The 13,041-nt window shown below is 44.4% G+C and overlaps 1 protein-coding gene across 1 annotated transcript in view; it reads right to left on the bottom strand.

Annotated features, from left to right (window-relative positions):
• SEMA3B (semaphorin 3B) overlaps positions 1-4,102 on the bottom strand; it is a 40,450-nt gene extending 36,348 nt beyond the window's left edge. Inside the window, exon 1 of the mRNA XM_069966539.1 lies at positions 4,083-4,102. The gene's annotated coding sequence lies outside the window, so the exon portion shown is untranslated. The remainder of the gene's footprint in view (positions 1-4,082) is intronic.
• Positions 4,103-13,041: the final 8,939 nt, after the last annotated feature.

The raw sequence follows: 13,041 nt of genomic DNA, 5'->3' as shown, positions 1-13,041 counted from the left end.
CGATTTGGCCCTGACCAGCCGGCCCCTTTTTAATTATAATGAATGGAGCGGGCCAGCCGGGGACGGGCTGCATCTGCCCTGTGGGGGCGGGCAGTGCTCTTAACAGGTGCCCCATTTCTTCTAACGGTCTCACATGACTCCTGTGCAATAGGCACAAATATCAGAAGGTTAGATTTGTCTAACTTGCTGATAGTTTTCCTTTAATTCCTCTTTTACCCACATATTGACCTCTGCACAGGTCACAGACCATGCCTAGAAAACGTTTTCATATAAGTCAATGAGTCCCCTCCATTCTATTGTTTCCTAAGGTCCACCTGGCTGCTGTAAAGTGCCTTTCTTTTTAACACAGTAGAGAAAAGCATAGTCTCATATAATAATGTATACATGTATGTATAATGTATACAGAGAGTATTCATTTTATTCTTTCAGTCACTAGAAGCTCCACATTATCTGCAACATAAAATCCACAATGAAACCCTCAGCAAGTCCACAGTAAACAGACACAAGTAACAAAAGTATGTTCTGAATTTTTTTTACTCTATCCAGCAGTGCCACTAGCTTGGTAAGCAGTCCAGGGGAGACAGATTCGCTTTAAGAAAGCTGAGCTGTGATTGATTGCTGTAAGCAAAACCAGACTCAGAGCCCGTGAGTCCACAAGAAGAATAGTGAGTGCAGCTCTGGAGTATAATGCAGCAAGTAACTCAGAATCAGTACAGGGTAACTAATGTATACCAGTAACTAAGAGGTGTGCGCCTCTAGTAAATCCAGACAGGTAAATTGGGACAGGGTTTTACTTAAAGCCAATGTACCAATTCACTTAGTGAATTTTTCTCCCCAAGTGACTGCACCAGCAGAAAAATAAAATAAAAGTACTTGCAACTTGAGTGTAATACAAAAAGTAACTTAGGACAAATCACCGGAAAAAGAGTTCATGAAAGTTTACTAATTGCAAAAAGCTGATGCTAAGAGCGACTAATGATTAACATTTATTATGAATATTTTTTTAAAAAAATTGTTTTATACATTGTTCTTTGAGTAATTCACACCTATAGTGGGGATAGGGTTTTACAAGGAGGGAAAGGTTTCTGTAGCAGGTCACCCTTTTTACAGTGAGTGCTCCAACTTGGCATAGGGTTACTATGTTAACGCAGTGTAGGGAGACCTATTTTTGGCTAGGAATTTTTACACCCTACACAAAAGAAATCAATCTTTACATAGCCTGTTTTGGATTTAGCAACTTTGGCTCAAATGTACTAAAACTTTGTGCAAAATTAGAGTAGACAGTTTTAAAATGTGCCATATTTATTAGTATGGTGGAGGTTGTCTGATAAATCTCACATAGTAACAGACTTACCATGGTTGAAAAAAAAATACAAGAGTCCATCAAGTTCAACCTACAGAAACCCTACTGTGTTGATCCAGAAGAAGGCAAACCCCTTATGAGGAAGATGCCAATTGCCCCATCATATTACAAGTTATGGGCATTAGATTTCGTGTGATAGAACGTTGATCCAGGAATTTATGCTGATTGAAATTTCCAAAATGGTAATCAGAGTAAATCCCCGGATCAGCGTCCTAACACATGAAATCTAATGCCCATAATGTGTAATAATATATCTTCAAGAAAAGGATCCAGGCCTCCTTTGAACTTATTTAATAAATCAGGCATGACAACATCATGTGGCAGAGAGTTCCATAGTTACACTGCTTGTACAGTAAAGAATCCGCATCTGTGCTGATGGTGAAACCTTCTTTCCTCCAGACGTAGAGGATGCCCCCTTGTCATAGTTACAGGCCTAGGAGTAAAAAGATCACTACAAAGACCTCTGTACTGTCATATCTGACCACTGCATGGATTCAGGGATTTATTATTTTTCTGGATCAACACTGCATGATGACAGGCTGAAATAGAAGAACTTTTTTTCAGCTTATATAAACTGTTACAGCCTGTTAACTTCTCATTTCTTATTTACAATCATTGTGTTAAGAAAGCTCCTGATGTGCAAACTAAATGTGGCTTAGCCTTCCATTGCAAAGTTGAGGCCAAAAGAATGGCCTTCTGCCATAATAGACTATGATTTCCCGCAGTTCACTTAGACTGGGTTCACGCTGCATTTTTGCATTCCTTTTAACTTATCCGTTTTTAAATGGTTAGTTTTTTCCCCTATAAAACAGATACAGTAAACTGACTGCAAAAAACGCAGTGTGAACCCAGCCTTATAATATATACACTCACCGGCCACTTTATTAGGTACACCTGTCCAACTGCACGTTACCACTTAATTTCTAATCAGCCAATCACATGGCGGCAACTCAGCTGTAGACATGGTCAAGACAATCTCCTGCAGTTCAAACCGAGCATCAGTATGGGGAAGAAAGGTGATTTGAGTGCCTTTGAACGTGGCATGGTTGTTGGTGCCAGAAGGGCTGGTCTGAGTATTTAAGAAACTGCTGATCTACTGGGATTTTCACGCACATCCATCTCTAGGGTTTACAGAGAATGGTCCGAAAAAGAAAAAACATCCAGTGAGCGGCAGTTCTGTGGGCAGAAATGCCTTGTTGATGCCAGAGGTCAGAGGAGAATGGGCAGACTGGTTCGAGCTGATAGAAAGGCAACAGTGACTCAAATAGCCAACCGTTACAACCAAGGCAGGCAGAAGAGCATCTCTGAACGCACAGTACGTCGAACTTTGAGGCAGATGGGCTACAGCAGCAGAAGACCACACCGGGTGCCACTCCTTTCAGCTAAGAACAGGAAACTGAGGCTACAATTTGCACAAGCTCATCGAAATTGGACAGTAGAAGATTGGAAAAACGTTGCCTGGTCTGATGAGTCTCGATTTCTGCTGCAACATTCGGATGGTAGGGTCAGAATTTGGCGTCAACAACATGAAAGCATGGATCCATCCTGCCTTTCATCAACGGTTCAGGCTGGTGGTGGTGGTGTCATGGTGTGGGGAATATTTTCTTGGCACTCTTTGGGCCCCTTGGTACCAATTGAGCATCGTTGCAACGCCACAGCCTACCTATTGTTGCTGACCATGTCCATCCCTTTATGACCACAATGTACCCAACATCTGATGGCTACTTTCAGCAGGATAATGCGCCATGTCATAAAGCTAGAATCATCTCAGACTGGTTTCTTGAACATGACAATGAGTTCACTGTACTCAAATGGCCTCCACAGTCACCAGATCTCAATCCAATAGAGCATCTTTGGGATGTGGTGGAACGGGAGATTCGCATCATGGATGTGCAGCCGACAAATCTGCGGCAACTGTGTGATGCCATCATGTCAATATGGACCAATATGGGCACGTGTTTTCTGATTAGACTCCGATACTGATAATTGATCTTTTATTCCAATCTGTTTCTATTTTCTGACTGTAATTTTTTTTATTTCACTTTTTGTTCACTGTTATGGGGCTGCCAGATTGCCTTTTTTTTAACAGCACTAAGTGACCTGCTTTACAGCAAGACTCGTGGACATAGGCAACAATAGACAGACTGTGGTCCTTTGAGATAAATGTAATATATTACTTAGTGTGTTCTGTGACCTTTAAATAGGTCATTCCACAGGGAGCTGCTATTGTCTCCTACTACTAGTGTCACATGTCACTAAAAATGCTGTACAGATCACTTTACAGCAGCCTGTAACAACAGGAAGTATCAGCTTTAGCCCCAGTGGTGAGAATAAAAACTGCAAGATATCAGGATCATTTACTAAGATAGAATAATATAGATAGAAAATAATATAGATAGAAAAATAGAATGAAAAAATGTAATAAAAAAATTCTTAAAAAATATGTTTAACCCCTTAGTGACCGCCATGCTGCCTTTTCACGGCGGTCACTAATGGGCTTTATTCCGATGCGTACACCTTTTAACAGCGGGCGCATCGGAATAAATTACCGCCTAGCGGCGGCTGCAGGACGGCTGACCGCTGACACCCTCCTGTAACTGCCCGTAGCGGAGGATTCTCCGCTCCGGGCAGTTTAACCCGTTAAATGCCGCTGTGAAACCATGTCAGCGGCATTTAACGGGTCCCGGTGGATCCTGGATGGCGCCGCAGATTCACTTACATGATCGCGATGTCCCGCCGCCGCCCGGGGTCCCGATGTCTCCATGGTGATCCCGGGGTCCTAATGAAGGTCCCCGGGGTCACCATGGAGATGCCTGATGCTGACAGGGGTGGCTGTGGCTATTGCCTGTCAGCATGAGGCATGATACAATACACTGCAGTACATCAGGTACTGCAGTGTATTGTATCAATGATCTAAGTATTTTACACTAGTGTACAGTAATGTACACTAGTGTAAAAGTAAAAAAAAGTGAAAAAAAGTGTGCACCAAACACAACCCAGCCCCCCCTAATAATAAAGATGCATTACATTCCCCATACCCAATAAAACATTACATAAGTGATCAAAAACACAAATCATATACATATTTGGTATCGTTACGTCCGTAACGACCCAATCTATAAAACTATATCAATAATTAAATCGCACGACACACGCTGTAAAAAAAAAAAAAAAAAAAAAAACAGTACTAGAATAGCTGCATTTTATCAATCCACTTTAGAAAATACGTCATAAAAGAGATCAAAAAGTCATATACATATAAAACTTGGTATCAATAGAAACTACAGATCTTCCCGCAAAAAATAAGCCCAAAACCAGCTCTGTCACGCAAAAGATAAGAACGCTATGGATCTTGCAATGCAGGGACAGTTTTTGTGGGTTTTTGCTAGGTAGATAGTTTCTATTGCGCCAAAGCGGTAATAGTTAAAAAAAACTATACAAATGTGGTATCGCCGTAACTGTAGTGACCCAGAGAATACATGTATTATGTTATTAGTGTCCGCCGATACAGATTTTTACGGCGATCACTAATGGGCTCTATTCTGCTGCCATCAGCTCTTTATGGCGATGGTGCAGAATAGTGCAGCAGCGCCGGTAATGCCCGCAGCCTCCTCCTCTCAGCTATCGGAGGTAGCTGAGGGGTTGGGGCAGAGTGTGGGGTCAGTCCCGGCCACCAGTAACAGACTGCCAGTGCAGCTGAACACTTTCATCTCTTCTCACCGTGAATCCACAGTGAGAGGAGATGAGAACATGTCTCCCCCCCCCCGTCCCCAGAATTAACCCTAGTGACCTGGCCACTGACCCTCCCCTCCCTGGGCGGCCATCTGATCCAAGACGGCCGCCGCCATCACTGTGAACAGACTCTGTTCACAGTGATGGATTCCTAAAAATGATCAAAGCTTCATTCTCTCTCCAACACCGGAGGTGGCGGAGAGCATGGGGCAATGATCGGTGACCACCCGGTGTGGTCCCAGTACAAGTGATCAGCGGTATATACTATATACCACTGATCGCTTGTTCCAAATGGTGCCGGCACTTTTTTACGCCTGTCACCAAAGTCAAGTGCCCTGGATTACCCGTAACCCCCCCGGATTACCTGTAACCACCCCAGATTACCCGTAACCACCCCAGATTGCCCGTCACCACCCCAGATTGCCCGTCACCACCCCAGATTGCCTGTAACCACCCTAGATTGCCTGTAATCTTCCCAGATTGTCCGTATCCACCCCAGACAGCCAGATAGTCAGTGAATACCACCAGATTGCCCGTCACCACCCCAGATAGTCAGTGAACACCATCAGATTGCCCATCACCACCCCAGATAGCCAGTAACCACCCCAAGATTGCCCATAACCACCCCATACAGCCAGTAAACACCCCAGATTGCCCGTAACCACCCCAGATTGCCTGTGACCACCCCAGATTGACCGTAACCACCCCAGATTGGCACAGACTGCTCGTAACCACCCCAGATTGCCCATAACCCCACCAGATTGCCTGTTGCCACCTCAGATAGCCAGTAAACACCCCGAGATTGTCTATTACCACCCCAGATAACCAGTAAACACCCACATATTGCCTGTAACTAAAATGACACTCCTTCTCTTCTGAGCCCTGCTGTGTGCCCATACAGTGGTTTATGCCCACATATGGGGGTACCATTGTACTCAGGAGAACCTCCGTTACAAATTTTGGGGTGCTTTTTCTCCCCTGTTCCTAGTGAAATTGAGAAATTTCAAACTGAACAAACATGTTATTGAAAAAATTCATTTTTTTTTATTTTTACGGTCTAGTTTTGAATACTTTCCTCCAATACCTGTTGGGTCAAAATGGTCACCAAACCCCAAGATGAATTCTTTGAGGGGTGCACTTTCCAAAATGGGGTGACTTTTGGGGGGGTTCTATTCTGTAGACATTACAGGGGCTCTGCAAACGCACCTGGCACTCAGAAATTTCTTCAGCAAAATCTGAACTGGAAATGCTAATAGGCGCTCCTTCCCTTCTGAGCCCCGCTGTGTGCCCATACAGTGGTTTACGCCCACATATGGGGTACCATTGTACTCAGGAGAACCTGCGTTACAAAATTTGGGGTGCATTTTCTTTCATGTTTATTTTGGAAATGAGATACTTTAATCTTAACAAATATATTATTGGAAAATTTCTATTTTCCATTTTTTTCCGGCCTAATTGTGAATACTTTCCTCCAGCCCCTGTAGGGTTAAAATGCTCATTATACCCCTAGATTAATTCTTTAAGGTGTCTAGTTTCCAAAATGGGGTCACTTATGGGGGTTTCCAGTATACAAGCCTCCTAAATCAACTTAAAAAAAGAACTGGTCTCTAAAAAAATCAGTTTGGGAAATTTCATGAAAATTTGATAATTTGCTGATACATTTCTAAGCCCCGTAACACCCTAAAAAAGTGAAATATATTTACGAAATGAAGCCAGAATAAAGAGGACATATTGATAATGTGACTTACTAACTAATTTTTGTCATGTGCCTTTTTTTTTTAGAAGCAAAGAATTTCAAAGTTCGTAAAGTGCAAAATGTTCAAATTTTTCATTATATTTTGATGGTTTTCACAAAAAACACACAAGACAGTGACCAAATTTTGCCACTAACATAAACTACCATATGTTACGAAAAAACAATCTCAGAATCGCTAGCATACGTTAAAGCATCACTGAGCTATAAGCGCATAAAGTGAGACAGGTCAGATTTTGAAAAATGAGCCTGGTCATTAAGGCCCAAACAGGCTTGGTCCCTAAGGGGTTAACATAAAAACATTTGGAAAAAAAAAGTCACATTCCCTTTCAGAGAAGATCTATAGTGGTACTGTTACTATCTTTTTTAATTGCGCCAGAAAATTTTACAGACCCAGGAGGGCCTTACGTAGAAGGGGGTTTTGCTTCCGTACCAGCTGGACAGAAAAGGCTAGGTTTTCTCTCATCTCTCTTGTCTCTTCTCTGTAAGAAAACCCAAAGAAAGTTTCTGTGTAATTATAAATCTAAAGCCTTAACTCCATTCAAGTTCAAATGGAGACCATATTATCCATTGTAAACCACCTGTCTGTGTGAAGCGTACCATCTTACTTAAAAAAAAAATAATTTCTAAGGATGGCAGTTTATAAAAGAGCACTCCGCACTCCTCTATGTTTTTGTGCTGTTCCATTTTAGATGTCTTTGGCTCCCAGGGTCTTCACCAAGATCATAGCAGAGATATCAGCCCATATAAGGGAAGGTCCGGGATGCTTTGTTCCACAAATCAGGTTCAAGAAAATATGATTTGGGTCTTGTGTAGTGTCAGAGTATGGTTGGTCCACTAAGTTTAATTCCACCTGGGTAAAGTACCTCTGTCAGGTATCACACAAAGGGGATAAAGATGCTTATTTGTATTTCTCCACTAGGTGTCGCACTGTTTTTCACTTGTATAAAAACAGCTGAAGGTAAAAGGTAGTGCTTCACACTGTTTCTACCTATTACACTTCTTCCCTCTCCTTTCCCAACCAATCGGGGTTAGTCCCAGTTTCCCCTATAAAAGGGTGGTTAGTTCCTGGTTTGAGGTATTCTTCAGTTGGTAGATGGTTGGAAGAGTTCCTGCAGCAGTGAAGCTGGGCCTTGCCCAGGCCAGACCCCTTGTCAGGGACCACAGACAAAGTTAAAAATTCTTCTAATGCAAGTCTCTTCTTCCAATATGCACTGTTAAACTGTCAGGAGGGATAACTGTCCCCTGGGGTACACGTTGCCCACTAAGAAAAAGAGCAAGTCAGCTGAAGTATTTTACTAAAGAATGCTTGGCTCTCTTAGGAAGGCTCTGTAAGTCTGCTGCGCCCTGTAGTAAAGGCCTGGGGCTCTTACTACCTCATAGCAAGTCTCCGATATTGTGTTGGCACAAAGCGGTTAGATAAAAACCTAAAAAAATCTAAACATGAGTATGAGTATTCTCTACACTCTCCTCTACACTACTACCTGGACAAGGTCCCCAAGATGGTCCCTACACTTGTACTAAGCTACCTCTACCTACTCTTCACCTCTGTCACCTGCATCTGTGGAGTTTGTTACCACTACATTGTATTGCACTGAAGCTATTCAAGTATATGTCATCTTGATTTAGTGCTGGACTCTGTCCTATTTTTTTTTCGTCGCACCTGCACCTACACCTTACACTTAGGCTACCCTCTTTTTCAAGCGCAGTGCCTGTTTGTCTGGGGGTGGGTTCTAACACCACTACTGGCCATCGTCACAAGTGCCTTAGTGTACCCAAGCCCACCTTGCTGTAACACCACCTCACAGCACCCCGGTGCATGGCACTTGGGGATCCAAGAGATGTTTGGGGGTGCCTCATCATTTTAAAGAAAGCATCCTTTGTACCATCACTAGAGTTTTTCTAGGTTTTCAGTTGGACTCGAAGTTCAGAGATTTCCCTGAGCCCAGCTCCATGCTCAACCTTTACAGCTGGAAATCTTTGGAGTCTGAGGCTGTTCTTAGCAGGGTATAAGTGCAAAGACCAGGTTATCGAATCCAACTTTACATTTTTTTTACTGGTGGCTGATCAGTTGGTCTGAGGACTTTGTTAGTTTTACCTACAGACACCACTCCCAGGGGTTTGCGGGCTCGCCTGTTAGATCATAACTTTCAGAGACTTTGGAAGCCGGCGATGGCTCAGGAATCCTAAAATTTCAGAGAACTGCTGGCCATCCACAGGGCTGTTCTGGAAGCCGCTCACAATCTAGAGGGCAGACCTGTAAAGAATCTGTCAACTTCTGACAACTTCTCATCAGTAGTTGAGATTACAGGGAATTCTTCATTGATGACTATTTCATGCAGAATTTTTGCCTTCAAGAAAAAAAATATTCTGTCACTGTCAGCAGTTTACCTGAAGAGCAATGTGAATTCTCCGGCAGACTTTTAAAAGGTCTTTGCATTAGCAGGTTCTTAATCAGATAACCAAGTTACAAGGCACTCCTCAGATAGACCTATTAGCAATTGCAACATAGGCCAACAGGCAGGTCTCTGTATCCAGTGAACAGGCCTATGGCAGTAGTCCAGGTCTGGAATTTGGTCCTCTCTATCCTTACTTCCCAGGACATCAGAAGTAAGGCCCAGTTCACACTGAGCAAAAACCGCTGTGGAATCCAGTCGTGCTCATTGTCCTGCAGGGTAACATAATAAGAGGACAGGGCAAAATTTATCCTAATTGCCACAAAAAAAACTTGTTTTTTATTAACAGTGCATTAAAAGTTATAAAGATGTGTCTATACAATGTATTACTGTATCTGTGCGGTTCTGCCACACTGGTAGCTGACTGAAAGGAAGTGAAGAAAACTGGCCTCTTTGCCAATTCACATTGTCTCCTGCTCCCTCTGCTCTCCCACCTTAGGAGACAGAGATTCCATGCCTCTGTCTCACATTGTGTGTGTTTGCTAGGTACAGGCTGATGATGCAGACAGGGGGCAGGGCGTGATGTCACAGGAGGCTTGGCTGGATCCCCCAATCCCCTGAGTGATTCACCATCTCCGACCGGCCAGAAGCAGCTGCTGCAACTTCAGTGATTGTGCAAAACTCTAAAGTGAAATTAGGGCTATGTTCACACATTTTGGAATTCCATTGCAGTACTGCAGCATCTTCACAAAAAATGATGCAGTAACACAATTAAATGATGCTAAACGTCACAGAGGATCAGAGCCAGCACTGCCAATCCCACCTGGACAAAAAGAGGTTTAAACAGTATATACCCTGTAAGATAATATTGGATAAAGTCCATATTGTGGGGCTCAACTTCAAAGATAAAAGATGCTTGATCATAATATGTGCGTGGAGATGATAGGAAAAAAAAATTAAATTAAATTAAAAAAGTTCTTTACTTTATTCCAATATCTGTGTTACAGGTAGAGAATACAGCCTGCTGTGTGGTGTTACAGGTATAGAATACAGCGTTCTGTGTGGTGTTACAGGTAGAGAATACAGCGTGCTGTGTGGTGTTACAGGTAGAGAATACAGCGTGCTGTGTGGTGTTACAGGTAGAGAATACAGCATGCTGTGTGGTGTTACAGGTAGAGAATACAGCATGCTGTGTGGTGTTACAGGTAGAGAATACAGAGTGCTGTGTGGTGTTACAGGTAGAGAATACAGTGCTGTGTGGTGTTACAGGTAGAGAATACAGGATGCTGTGTGGTGTTACAGGTAGAGAATACAGCGTGCTGTGTGGTGTTACAGGTAGAGAATACAGGATGCTGTGTGGTGTTACAGGTAGAGAATACAGCGTGCTGTGTGGTGTTACAGGTAGAGAATACAGTGTGGTGTTCAGTGTGGTGTTACAGGTAGAGAATATAGTACTGTGTGGTGTTACAGGTAGAGAATAGTGTGGTGTTACAGGTAGAGAATACAGGATGCTGTGTGGTGTTACAGGTAGAGAATACAGGATGCTGTGTGGTGTTACAGGTATAGAATACAGCATTCTGTGTGGTGTTACAGGTAGAAAATACAGCGTGCTGTGTGGTGTTATAGGTAGAGAATACAGCGTGTGTCACGGTCGCAGCGACGTCCCGTGTTCCGGGCCGCCGCCGCGACCTCCTCCTGCCCCGTGCAGCCGCCGGGGTCCTTGTGCAGGGACCCGGCGCTGCTCCTAGTTCGGCCCCTGGGGGCGCCTCACCTCTCCTCCGCTCCTGTCTCTCACTGTGCCGGCCGGCGCGCGCGTCCCCGCCTCCTAGGGCGCGCGCGCGCCGGCTGTCTCAGATTTAAAGGGCCAGTCCGCCCCTAATTGGTGTTGCACACAATCACTCCCTATAAGTTCCAGCCCTGCCCCCTTCCAGGGGTTGGAGCCTCTACATGCTTCCCATAGCGTTTGGCCCAGCTCCCTGTTGTTCCTGACCTTAGTCCTTGTCCCTAGTCCTTGCCCGCTGCCTTCCCATTGTTCCTGAGTCCTGTCCGCCACCTGCGAGCACGTCTACAGTCCTCTGCCTGCACTATCTCCTGCCTACTGCTCCTGCCATGCCTCGCCTGCCGTCACTAGCAACCAAGCCAGGGGTAGCGACCTGGGGGTCGCCTGCCGCAGCAAGTCCATCCCGCCTTGCGGTGGGTTCTGGTGAAAACCAGCGGCCCCTTAGACTCCGCTCCCTGGTGAGGTTAGTGCCATCGCTGGTGACGGCCCAGTGGATCCACTACTCCAGGCGTTACAGCGTGCTGTGTGGTGTTACAGGTAGAGAATACAGCGTGCTGTGTGGTGTTACAGGTAGAGAATACAGGATGCTGTGTGGTGTTACAGGTAGAGAATACAGCGTGCTGTGTGGTGTTACAGGTAGAGAATACAGTGTGCTGTGTGGTGTTACAGGTAGAGAATACAGCGTGCTGTGTGGTGTTACAGGTAGAGAATACAGTGTGCTGTGTGGTGTTACAGGTAGAGAATACAGCGTGCTGTGTGGTGTTACAGGTAGAGAATACAGCATGCTGTGTGGTGTTACAGGTAGAGAATACAGTGTGGTGTTCAGTGTGGTGTTACAGGTAGAGAATACAGGATGCTGTGTGGTGTTACAGGTAGAGAATACAGCGTACTGTGTGGTGTTACAGGTAGAGAATACAGCGTACTGTGTGGTGTTATAGGTAGAGAATACAGCGTGCTGTGTGGGTGGGACCACAGTGAAATTATAAAGTACTGCAAATAATTCAGTAATACAATGAAGCAGAAATGTGTGAACACAGCCTAGATGTTTTGCAATAGATTTGGGTGGGGAATGGGCAGGGTGGAGGACTGTGATGAACAGCTGAGGGAAAGCAATGCACTGTGGAACCTGTAGTACTGTGTAAAAAAGACAAGTTTGGTCAGCTCTCCTAGAACACCATTCACACTAGACAGGAGCACGTTGCTATGGCTGAAATTGTAAACACAAAAACACAGAAAAATGCAACAGCTTACCGCAATGGCAAGATACAGACATGAAAATAGTTAAAAGCAGCCCCCCCAACTGCTAAAAAAAAATTCCCACAAAAATAATGAGGCTCTTGGTTACCATTTGCAAACAGTGTAAACCACCCCACCACGATAAGGTAGCCTCATGCTCGGGGCAGACCCTACACTGTACTATGGCCTCTCCATGGTGTACAATACGCCTATGCTCTGGGCATGCAAGATCCGTCTTATACCTGCAAAAATAATTACACCACCTGGGTGGGATGGGTGGAGTGCACAACCAAGTAGAGGCAGTCACTCCCATGTTGCTATGGCCTAAATTGTAAACACAGAAAAATGCAACAGTTCACTGCAACCACCCCACCGTGGTGGGGTGGTTTACACAGTTTGCAAATGGTAACCAAGAGCCTCATTATTTTTGTGGGATTTTTTTAGCAGTTGGGGGGGCTGCTTTTAGCTATTTTCATGTCTGTGGTGGGTCTGTATCTTGCTGTTGCGGTGAGCTGTTGCATTTTTCTGTGTTTTTGTCTGTTTGCAATTTCAGCCATAGCAACGTGCTCCTGCCTAGTGTGAATGGTGTTCTAGGAGAGCTGACCAAACTTGTCTTTTTTTTCTGTGTTCCAGATGAGGGGAATGGCTGCCTCTACTTGGTTGTGCACTCCACCCATCCAACCCAGGTGGTGCAATTATTTTTGCAGGTATAAGACGGATCTTGCATGCCCAGAGCATAGGCGTCTTACACGCCATAGAGAGGCCATAGTACAGTGTAGGG

The sequence above is a fragment of the Dendropsophus ebraccatus genome, chromosome 4 (assembly GCF_027789765.1).
Source record: "Dendropsophus ebraccatus isolate aDenEbr1 chromosome 4, aDenEbr1.pat, whole genome shotgun sequence".
Taxonomy (NCBI): domain Eukaryota; kingdom Metazoa; phylum Chordata; class Amphibia; order Anura; family Hylidae; genus Dendropsophus; species Dendropsophus ebraccatus.
Note: the sequence above shows the minus strand (reverse complement) of the source record. Positions and strands in the feature narration are given on the sequence as shown.